Consider the following 12,008-nt stretch of genomic DNA (forward strand, 5'->3'; position numbering starts at 1 on the left):
CCCAATCCCTACCCAAACCCTCCGCTCTTTCCAACTCTGCAGTTGTCTCCAACCAGCTCAGGAGGAAACAATTTACATGTGCTCCAACAGAGCCCCCAGACCCCACGAGTTGGGTATCAAGGTCAACCTCAGCAACTCAGCGAAGCTGGTGACAAACTCATCGTTAAACACAGACTTTACCTGCCTCACTGGATTATCCACAGTGTCTTCCAGGGAGGCCAACAAAGCTTTTTTTGCTGTGTGGTGAAGGACTTCTTGAAGTCTGTGCTGCTGTGTAGGGTCAGTGAGCAAAGCTGTCTGCTCTGAGCTCTTGTCACCTCCAAAGCTTGCATGATAAATCCATCTAACACACACATTTGTTTTGCATCTCAGCCAAACAGATGGCTTGGGAGAACCATTAATTTAATATCCTTGAGAGGATATTAAATTAAGCTAAGGTGGAACCTTCTGGGAAAATTCAAAGGAACTTCATTGTACAGTATTAACTTTTACCTATTTCTCCCTTTTGGGGGGGGGGGCAAATACTTAGGAACAAATTGTGTGTTTAATGAGGAAGAAAGGACTGATGAAAGGATTTTTGTTTTAACATCTTAAATCCAAAATCCTGCTGGTGCTGTGTGTTTTCCCACTAGAATGTTTACAGGTGATGAGGTTACCCTGCAATTTTTTACTGATTACACCCCAGACTAAATTAGATACAGGAAATATATATATATATATGTATCAAAACTTCAAGATAAACACAACATTTTAAACTCACAAACAAAACCCTAATCCCTCTGCAAATTCAAAGTGCAAATACTTTGTATTATATACAATATATACTGATTTATTACAGAGCAGAGATACACTCAGAGACCTTTGTTTTCAGTGGCATTGATCCCTCAACATCTTCTAAATTTGTCCAGGATACACTGAGGTGTAATTTCCAGCAGGGTAAGTCATCTCAGGGCTGGGAATAGAATCAAGGCTCTCTCCCTGACCCAGCTCTGCCTACCAGATAAAGTTATATTCTGAACAGATCCACTCCAGCAGGGAATTGCTCAGTCACCTTGAGCTGTGTGGGACTGAGGAGGAACAACTCCTTCTAGTTAACAGAGTGTCCTGGCTAAGGGCTGAAGTTGAATGACAAAGTAATTCTGGTTTGGGGAGGAGATGGAATCTTTCACCTCCAGACTTCTGTTTGAAATCGAAACAGCAATTAATTTCAATCTGGGAGCAGACTAGAAGTCACTCAGTGCTGACAGCTAACTGTGAGCAACACAGCTCAGAGTGCTGTGAAAGCCATGAACAGACAGGTAACCACAGCAGCTTCTATCAGCATTGACAAATATAGATACTTCTTATATAAGAAGGGACACTCAGGTCATTGATTTTTTAGGAAGATGTTCTCATCGATTGCCAATAGGAAATTCTGATCTTAAATCTTGTATAAAATGGCATTTGGATATTATTAATGCCATCGACTGAATAATATGAATGCTTAATCCAAGTGTAAATAATGATGATGAAAATACTTACTGGACACTGTCAGTGCAAAGAGCAAAGTCCCTTATATAAAGAGCAAGAGAAAACACTGGGGATTAGAGGGAAGGAAAGAATAGCTCCTCACTTTCAGGCAAGGGAGAGGAGGAACAAAGAACTTGCTTAGGCTGTCCAAGGTCACATCCCTTAGATCACTTTAACATCCTGTAGATGACATCTCTAGGTCTCCTGTACCAACAATTCCTCAGGCAAAGAAAACCTGACTTGGAGTGGCAGGAGGACTGGGAAGCTGTTCTGGGGCTTTGGGCTAAGGCCTTTGCTAGAAATGACAAATGAAAGACAAACATATAAAGTTTATCAGCGAAATAAATCTTCAAATAAAAGGATTTAGGAGCACTGCCATGATCTCAGTGCTTACATCAAGCACAAGCTGTGCATATCTTCATATTAGAGTTCCTGTTCCGAAAACATAAACTGGATTACCAGGGCTTAGTGCTTAAGCAGTCTGGTTCACCAGGAAGGCAAGGAACTTTGGCTGTTCTCATGTTACAGATGAGATTTAGACAGGATAGAGAAAAGACAAGGACCAGGATGTTTTCCTGATCAAAGCACAACAATTGTACCAAAGAGATAAAATTAAAATCACAAAAGTTTACCAGCTCATACTCATATATCCAAACAAGGCTGGAGGTTCTGAGCAGCCTCATCCCTATGAGGATGTACATGAGCTCTGTGAAGTTATGGAGAGCTTTAACATGGTTTTCCTGTCACTCTCTCACTGATGGGTAGAGAAATGGTATCACTATTTTCAAAGTGAGGTACAATGATCAAGTGTAATGAATAAGGTTCATTTTACTAGGAAAATTCTAGTTCCATTCAAATCTAAACTCACTAGTTCATTTCAGCAGGGGAATGATTTCATTTTAAAATCAACCCCCAAAATAGCCTGAAAAATTCCCTCCCAACACACCAACAAGCAGTGTCAGGATACACTTGGGGACCTACAGCAGCCAGAACCAAGCACAGGGAACCATGGAATCATAAAGGTTGGACAACACCTCCAAAACCATCAAGCCCAAGCTTTTAGAAACAACATCTATAGCTGCTCAGATGTTTGGTCTGACCTCCCTATAGAATTCAGCTGACACCAAATGTGTCTGACAAGGGCAGGATGAATCCCACTGTCCCTCACAGGACACTGAGCTGTGCCCAGCAAAGCTCTCTCCAAGGAGAACTGCATACTTCAAGTCCCCCAAGGATAAAACCAAAAGTGCTAGGGATTCCAGGAATTACAGTTAATTTTCCCTGCAGTGGGAAGGGGTTTGCAGCAGTGCAGAAAGAACAAATGCAAAACTTAAACACTGATTTGTTCAGATTTATATCCAGATTTACTACTTATTAGGCTTATCACACCTACATCTCCACTCAGCCACACTGCACAGCTTGAATTACACAGATTTAACTGTGCTGCTTTTCAGTTTGCTTCCCTGGATTTAAAGTAATACTAAAAACCACATTCCCTATGCTACAGCTTTGGCTACCAGGTTGGATGGGGCTTGGAGCAACCTTGGCTAGTGGAATGTGTCCCTGCCCATGGCAAGGAGTGAAACTGGATGAGCTTTAAGGTCCTTCCAACCCAAACCATTCTGGGATTCCATGATTCTATTCTGAACTTCAGTAGCTCTGCAGTGTAAGGAAGGATTGGGAGGGGAGGGAGGAAAAAAGGAGAGGGGGGGAAAAAGAAAAGGGGAGAGAGGGGAAAAAAGGGAGAGAGGGGGAAAAAAGAGAGAGGGGAAAAAAGGAGAGGGGGGGAAAAAGGAGAGAGGGGAAAAAAGGGAAGAGGGGGGAAAAAAGGGAAGAGGGGGAAAAAAGAGGAGAGAGGGGAAAAAAGGGGAGAGGGGAAAAGGAAAAAAGGGAAAAGGAGAAATAGAGAAAAATCATCCAGGACAGAAAGGAAATTAGAAGCTGAAATCTGCTGCCAGGCAAGCTGTGAATTCTCCAACTGTGCAAGCAGTGACTGGAAGGGCTAGACAGAGGATTTAGGACTAGACAAAAGATTTACTGGTGGAAACTGCAAAATGGTAATTTCAGAGTCCAGAAAATGGACCAGACAAGCGAGGGGTTTGTTTTCCTTAAATACTTATGAATGTGCATAAAGATTTGACTGCTCAAATGTAAAAATGTCAGGCAAAGAACCTGAGGTGCCTGGAGAGACAAGAACTATCATTCAGTTTGGTCCCGAGGTGCAGATCACAACTAATGTATTCTTATAATCTGCTCCTATTCGTGCAATACTTCAACACACTTAGGGAAACAAAGCAGGGTTTGATTTTGGTGATTGGCCCTTTGTGTACCAATTATTTTTATTAGCAAGTTAATTTTCATCACAAGCTGTCTGCTCTCTCATCTGGGAGAAACAGATTTTGAAGGCCAAAAGTTCAAAATCAACTTTCTGAGTGGTAGCAGAGGAAAGAAATATTGGGCACATTATATAATCTGGCAGAAAATACATCAGAACATGACTCTGGGGCTCAAAAGCTGCACCAGGTGAGCCAAGTCAGCCTGGATGTAAAACACAGGTATGTGCACACAGTCAGATGTGGCACTATCAGAGACTCTCAGGGACACAGGGAGGAGGAGGTGTCTGAAGTAATGGGTGGACAAGCAAAGGGATATTCCAGGAGATTCAGCCCAGTCCCAGCTGGGTGGAATGGGCAGATTCCATGGAAGCAGCCCCAGGCTGAGGGTTTGCAGCTTAGGGTTATCTGTCCCGGTGTCTCCCTAAATGAGATGTGAGACAACACTGTTCCAAGTTCTCTGCTCCACTCTCAGGAGATCCTACCTGCAGTGCTGCCTCCAGCTCCTGGACCTCCAACAGAAAGATGTGGAGCAGCTGGAGAGAGGCCAAAGGAGGACACAGAGATGCTCCAAAATTTGGAGACCTCTTCTATGGATCCAGGCTGGGAGAGCTGGAGGTGTTCAGCCTGGAGAAGAGAAGGCTCCAGGAACACCTTAGAGCCCTTTCCAGCACCTACAGAGAAGCTGAACAGGGAATTTTGACAGGCATAAACAAAGGGGAATGGGTTTAAACTGACAGAGAGAGGCCAAAGGAGGACACAGAGATGCTCCAAAATTTGGAGACCTCTTCTATGGATCCAGGCTGGGAGAGCTGGAGGTGTTCAGCCTGGAGAAGAGAAGGCTCCAGGAACACCTTAGAGCCCTTTCCAGCACCTACAGAGAAGCTGAACAGGGAATTTTGACAGGCATAAACAAAGGGGAATGGGTTTAAACTGACAGAGAGGAGGTTTAGATTAGATTATAGGAAGAAATTATTCCCTATGAGGTGCTGAGGCACTGGCACACGTTGCCCAGAAAAGCTGTGGCTGCTCCTGGAATTATTCAAGGCCAGGTTGGATGGGGCTTGGAGCAACCTGGGTGGTGGAAGGTGTCCCTGCCCATGGCAGGGGGTGAAAAGAGATTAATTTTGAGGTCCCTTCCAACCCAAACCTTTCAATGACTCTAGTTGTGCCACAGACAAGAGCTTTTCTGCAGCTCTAGAAACACATGGCCTGTGTGCCTAGTTGGCCAACATCCTTCAGCACCTTCAGAGGTAGATGAACAGAGGTGAGTGTTTCCCTGCTCTGTACCTCTCCCCAGCCCTGAGCATAGCTCTGCTGTCAGGGGCCTCAAAGAGCTCTGGGGCTGATGTCCTGGGCTGGGACACTGTCCCTGTTACCCATGTGAGGGTTACAGTGAGAACGTGGCTGGTGCTGCTGACTTCTCAAATTGCACAAAAGGGAATTTTACACTTTGGCAAAGTGCCTACCTGAATTCTGGAGGAGTGAAAAAGGAGAAAACAAGTTTTGACTAGTAACATTTAAGGTGACACTATCAATCACTGGCAAACTTCGACAACTCCAGTTAATTTTTGCTGAGAATGATAAAATACTCCACTGGAGAAGAAAAGAACAGGAACTTTCATGCAGGGCAATTTTTCTTCTTGTTTTTCTTTCTATTTGAAAAGAAAAACCATGTTAAATCTGCAGTGGATTGAATCAAATGCAGACAAAGGAAATGGAACCATGCACGAACAAACCTATATTTACAATTGGCTTTACTCTCCCTTAAGAAGTTTATACTTTGGGATTATTTTTGTTTCCTAACAAAAATGCAAAACATTTGAAGAGAAACTGCTATTTGAGCATGCTCCTTCAGTCCATCTTTGGAGAGAGAGAAGTCTGAAATAGAATGGAATTATTCAAGCAGCTCTAGACTCAGAACACTTCCCTGGAGGCGTAGATCTGGCAGCGTGTAGGTGAATTTGATTTCTTACTCAGAAAAATTATCTATGTGTTATTAATATTAACACATGCTTAGAAGAACAAATGGAATATTCTAAAAGATAGATAAAGGTGGATCCTAGAGCCTGATTTCCTGGCACTCCAAGTGGAAAGGGCCAAGCATTGAGGGGCAGGGAAGGGGGAAGGTGTCAGAGTTTGTGACTTCCAGTTGGTCACTTTGAAGCTCATGGCCACATCCCAGGGAAGGGAGGGATGATGCATTTCCTCACATCCCTCTCTTTGGCACTTGCAAGCAGCTTGGGAGTACCTGAGTCTGCTCCATCCTAAAAATCACACAGATTCCCAGTGGTTTGGGATGGAAGAGACCTTAAAGTCCATCCAGTCCCACTCCCTGCCATGGGCAGGGACTCCTACCACTAATCCAAGTTGTTCCAAGCCTCATCCAACCTTTTTTGTGCCTTCTCACAAGATGCTTTTTGGCTGCTCTTGAAGGAAAGAGAATAAAATCAAGGCATCATCCAGAGGAGGTTCACAGCATTTGGCTTCCACTTGATTAAAAAACCCAACCAACTATGTAAGAAATAAAGATGCTCTGATTTGTCATGTCCTCATTAGAAAAGATTTGGTGTGGCAGTGCAGTGTTTAAAGCTCACCTTTTTTTTACTAAGGCACCATTAAAAGATAAGAGAGATAAAAGAAGATGAAAGAGTTGATAGCATAAGAAAAAGCTTTTTGTTTTCACTGTCATCTGTGACCACCTTCACTGTCCTGCACTGAGCAGGTTTGAGTGGGACACCTCTATTTCTTGGGGGTTTGCTCTTTACTTTTATATTCTCCCATACATTAAATTGGGGGGGGAAAAGCTTCCCAAACCTCAAATTTTATTCATAGAAAAGAAAGCAGAAGGAGCAGAGCTATGAGCAAGGAATGCTGAAGTCAAGCAGCTTGTAATAAAGTCTGTAGCTAACTAGCCACAGGTGCTTCTCACATCCCAGGAGCAAATGAGAGAGAGATAGGAGAATGGGTTTGCAACTATAATACAGAGTTTCTGGAACATAGGTTTGCACCTGCTCAAAGGCATTAATATTTATTCAAACAAGACCATTAAAAGGAGGGGGCACAGAGAGGAATCATTAAGTATCTAACCTAGGGTAGAACAAAACAAGCCCACGCCAAGCAGAGCTTCTGCATTGCAGAGGGAACACCCTGGCTTGGGTAGCAGAGCAAGACACATGTGCTGGGTGCCACCTCCCAATTTTTCATGGTGTGTAACATTCAGCCTGTGCTTCTGCTGCAGCAGAAACTTGTGTCTCTTGGCTGGGCTGGCTGACGTGATCGAAAACCAGAGTGGATTTTGAAGTCCTATGTAGTGTCTATGGCCAGATTTGCAATTATTTAGGTGTGTAAAGATGCAAATAGCATTAGGCCTGCACCAGTGCTTCAGTGATCCCTCTTATGAGCCCAATTAACTCTGTAAATCCAGCCCTGTGTCAATTCTAATTCTGCTCACATGCCAGGTGAGCCTGGGGATGAGGATCAGGAGCAGCAGGAGCTGGGTAATGCCAGGCTGGAAGGGCATAGTCCAGCAGGACCTACAAGAAAGATGGAGATGGACTATTTAAAAGGGCATGGAGTGACAGGACAAGGGGGAATGGCTTCACACTGGCAGAGAGTAGGGTTAGATCAGATATTAGGAAGGAATTCTTCCCTGTGAGGGTGCTGAGACACTGGCACAGGTTGCCCAGAGAAGCTCCATCCCTGGGAGTGTTCAAGGTTATGTTAGACAGGGCTTGGAGCAACTTGGTCTACTAGAAGGTGTCCCTGCCCATGGCAGGGAGTGGGACTCAATGAACTTTAAGGTCCTTTCCAACCCAAACTTTTCCATGATTCTATGATGCCACATGTGAAATAAATGACGTACATATCAACCAGCCTTGAATTCCTTCCCCCATTCTGCTTTGCCCAATGTAAAGGCTGAGACAGTCTGCACACCAACACACTCTTCCCAGTTCCTCAGCATCACAGCTCATACCCCCCCAAAACCAGAGATCCAGAACCCTGTGCTGCTTTCCCACCTCCCAAGATGCTTTTACAACATCTGTAATATTATTTGTGATTTTACTGAAAGGCAATAAAGTCCTTCCTAATCTCTCTGATCTCAGTAATATCCTGTGCACACCAACTCATCCCTCAGGGTCTGGATCCACATTTGAATTTCCAGAGTGCCTTTTGACCCATTATCACAAGGATTTGGCCCTTACATTCCTAGGACCAGAGTAGACTAAACTCAAATAGTTTCTGCAGAGCTTATGAGTACTCCCTGCAACATGATCACTTGGATGCTCACACAATTCCTCCCATCACTGGAATATGTCTTTCATTTACAACTTTTGCCTGTTCCAAGTAAATTCTCAATATGTCACTATCTGGTATCAAATATTTTGTTATCAGATCACTTTCCCTTGCAAGGCACAGAAGTGTATATTGAGGGAATATCAAGCCCTTGGATTGTGTTTTATATCTGCAGGAAAGGGAAGCTGTAATCAGATTGGACCCAAAATAAACGGAATTTGCTTGCAACTGGTCATAGCCTTGAATGAAGTGAGTTTCAACATCAGTCTTGTGTGGATCTGCAGGAAGGCAGGAGGGATCTGCAGAGGGACCTGGATAGGCTGGAGAGATGAGCTGATTCCAATGGGATGAGGTTGAACAAGGCCAAGTGCTGCTCCTGCACTTTGGCCATACCAATCCCATGCAGAGCTCCAGGCTGGGACAGAGTGGCTGAAGAGCACCAGGCAGAAAGGGAACTGGGAGTTTGGAGAGATAGAAAGCTGACCAGGAGCCAGCAGTGTGCTCAGGGGGCCAAGAAGGCCAATGGCATCCTGGGCTGGATCAGGAACAGTGTGGTCAGCAGGACCAGGGAGGTGATTCTGCCCCTGGAATGTGCTGCCCAGGGAGGTGGTGGATTCACCATCCCTGGAAGTTTTCAAGCTGAGACTGGATGTGGCACTTAGTGTCATTGCCTAGTGACCACAGTAAGGTTGGACTTGATGATCTTGGGGGTCTTTTCCAACCTGGTTGATTCTATGATTCTATGATATATGGTGGAGAAAACTGGCCTGGAACAGAGGAACAATGATTTTATTCCTCTCTGATCAACCCCCCAGAAAGGCTACACAAGCTTTACAGATGATACAGACATTACATGGCATTTTCCTGCATAGTAATTGCCTTTATTGTGTATATATATTATATATTCAGCTTCCAGTGCATCTTCTGACCAGCACTGATGCCTGTGCTGTGCAATGCTCCATTACCACTTACTCCCTTCTGCTCACTTCTCCTCTGAAACTGCATTGCAAGTTCAACTTTTCCAGAGTCTGAGCCTTTCAAAAAGCCAATTCTTAAAAAGCTAATTAGTTCCCCATAGGCTATTTTTTTGATTTTTGACTCAGTAAATATTTCTGAGATTGCTTTTTGTATCATCAGTGTTAGCAGCCCATTAAAATGCACAGTATGTGGATCATTTGGAATGTGACATGGCTCAGCATGGACACTCAAGCTGCTTAAAAAGACAGAAGAAAAAAAGATGAGGATGAAATGAAAGTGAAAAAGCAGCATTTCCTCTAAGCTGACACCACAGTTAAGGATTTAAGACAGGGCAAGGAGCCTTCAACCCTGTGAAAAGTCTAATTGCTCAATGCACTGCCTGCCCTCTCCAGCCTGTGTGTTCTCCAAAAAGATTCCTTTTACACAGATGCTAAAAAGATTTAGCATCTCTCTGCTAAGATGCTCCAAAAAAAAAATGGATTCTCTGAGCAGGTAATTGTGTAAGGTTTTCACTTCGAGTAATATGAGGATTCTTCTTGAATTAATAATGAATGAAGTAATTTAAAAGGCCTTTAGTGTATGCAGCCAGAAATAAATAATGCCTTAATCTGGGACATTTTATTTTCCATTAAAACAAACACTTTTTTAAAAAGTGGGTATTATTGAGCACTCAGTTGCTCACATGCCAGCTGCCTCTGTCAGATGAGAGGCAAATGGACAGTAATACTCAGGACTTTTTCCTAATATTCCCTGAGTAGTCTTGACAGCTCATGGCCCTAGAAAACACCAAGGTTAAAAATATTACTTCGGGTCACAACGAGAAATTCAAGATGAAGCTCACTGAGCTGCAAAGCTGCTGTTTCATAGGATCACAGACTGGGTTGGGTTGGAAGGACCTTAAAGATCATCTTATTCCATCCCCTGCCATGGGCAGGGACACCTTCCACCAGCCCAGGTTGCTCCAAGCCCCATCCAACCTGGCCTGGAACACTCCCAGGGATGGAGCAGCCACAGCTTCTCTGGGCAACCTGTGCCAGTGTCTCAGCACCTCACAGGGAAGAATTTCTCCCTAATATCTAAACTAAACCTCCTCTCTTTCAGTTTGAGGTCATTCCCTCTTGTCCTGTCACTCCAGGCCCTTGGAAATAATCTCTCTCTCCATCTTTCTTGCTCCATTCAGGCACTGCAAGGCTGCAGTTAGGTCACCCCAAAGCTTCTCTTCTCCAGATTGAACAATCCCAATTCTCTCAGCCTTTCTCCATAGAAAGAGAAAAAGATGCTCCATCCCTCTAATCACTTGGTGCTCCTCTGCACTCACTCCAACAGCTCCATATCCTTCCTGTGCTGGGCCCCAGAGCTGCAGGCAGCACTGCAGGTGGGATCTCACCTGAGCAGAGGGGCAGAATCACCTCATTTTCACTTCCAGTGGCCTAATTTCAGCTGATGGGTGCTCTGCATTGGCTGAAATACACCTCTGCTCACTTACAGACAAATTAGGATGACTGACACGCTGGTAAAATGATAACAATGCTAAATCATAAATTAATTAGTAACTCTGTGTACAGTAACTTCTCCAGGCATGTTATCATCACAAGCTGTTAAGGAAAGACACCTCTGAGCATCAGAGCTGACACTGCAGACTTCCCCTCACTTAGCTGCAATGAAACAGATAAATAAACACAAAGATCAGCCCATGGTGCCTCATTACAACTCCTGCATGTGCCACAGCTCTGGTTTAAGGGCCAAAGAGAAGCTCAGAGTGGTGACTGTCATGGTTTAACCCCAGCAACCACTTGCTCACTGCCCCAGTAATGGGATGGGGGAGAGAATTGGAAGGGTTGCTCACTGCCCCAGCAATGGGATGGGGGAGAGAATTGGAAGGGTAAAAGCTAGAAAAACTCATGGGTTGAGATAAAGACAGTTTAATAGAGAAAGGAAAAGCTGCACACACAAGCAAAGCAAAACAAGGAATTAATTCACTGCTTATTTTCACCTTCATGGGGAGAAAAAGAACATGACATGGAGAGACAGAGCTGGTCTCACCTTCATGGGGAAAAAAATAGAACATGACATGGAGAGACAGAGCTGGGGTAAGATTTTGTCAGCAAAGAAAGAATCAAGTAGATTCTTTTTGCTTATATATGGCAATAAATCCTCACTGTTATGGTAAGCCAGGGAGCTTTTCCTCAAGGGATAATGGTGAGTTGAAGGGCTAAAGAGTCACTTGTTGTGAAAATTTATGCATTTTTCAGTTCTGCTGACAGTAGGTTCCCTTCCAGCAAGAAGCTGCCACAGAGACCCTCCAGGTCCCCACGCTGCCATTAGCAAAAGTCTGGGAATTAGCAGCTTGGAATAGGAAAAAAAATTAACTTTCCTGGCTCAGGGAACTGAGGACCTTTGCAATTTGCTGAGTACAAGTGGCTGGAAGTGTTCCAGGCCAGGTTGGATGGGGCTTGGAGCAACTTAGGCTAGTGGAAGGTGTCCCTACCCATGATGAGCTCTAATGTCCATTCCAACTCAAACCAGGCTAAGTGAAATGGATTCTGACTCTTTTTCTTGTTGTATTATTCATTATGCTGCAACACCCAGAGACTTCCAGCATGTGATCAGTACTGCTGGAGGGTTTGAGGTGCATCAACATGTAGCAGCTGCTCTTCACTTGAAATTCTCCAGTGTGGAGAACTTCAGAATGGCATGAAATTTCCACCCCCTCACTGGCCCTGGAGTCCATTGAAATGTTTCCTCTTCACAGTTCTCTTCTGCTTAGGAAAATCACAGCCCAGAGAGCAGGAAATGCTGAAGATGTTAAGTCTTCTCAATACATTTCGAATCACGAGTAACTCAGTCAATTGGAAAAAGACTTGTCTCACCAAAATGCTGTTCAGTTCAGCA

This window comes from Acanthisitta chloris, unplaced genomic scaffold, assembly GCF_000695815.1.
Source record: "Acanthisitta chloris isolate BGI_N310 unplaced genomic scaffold, ASM69581v1 scaffold17408, whole genome shotgun sequence".
Taxonomy (NCBI): domain Eukaryota; kingdom Metazoa; phylum Chordata; class Aves; order Passeriformes; family Acanthisittidae; genus Acanthisitta; species Acanthisitta chloris.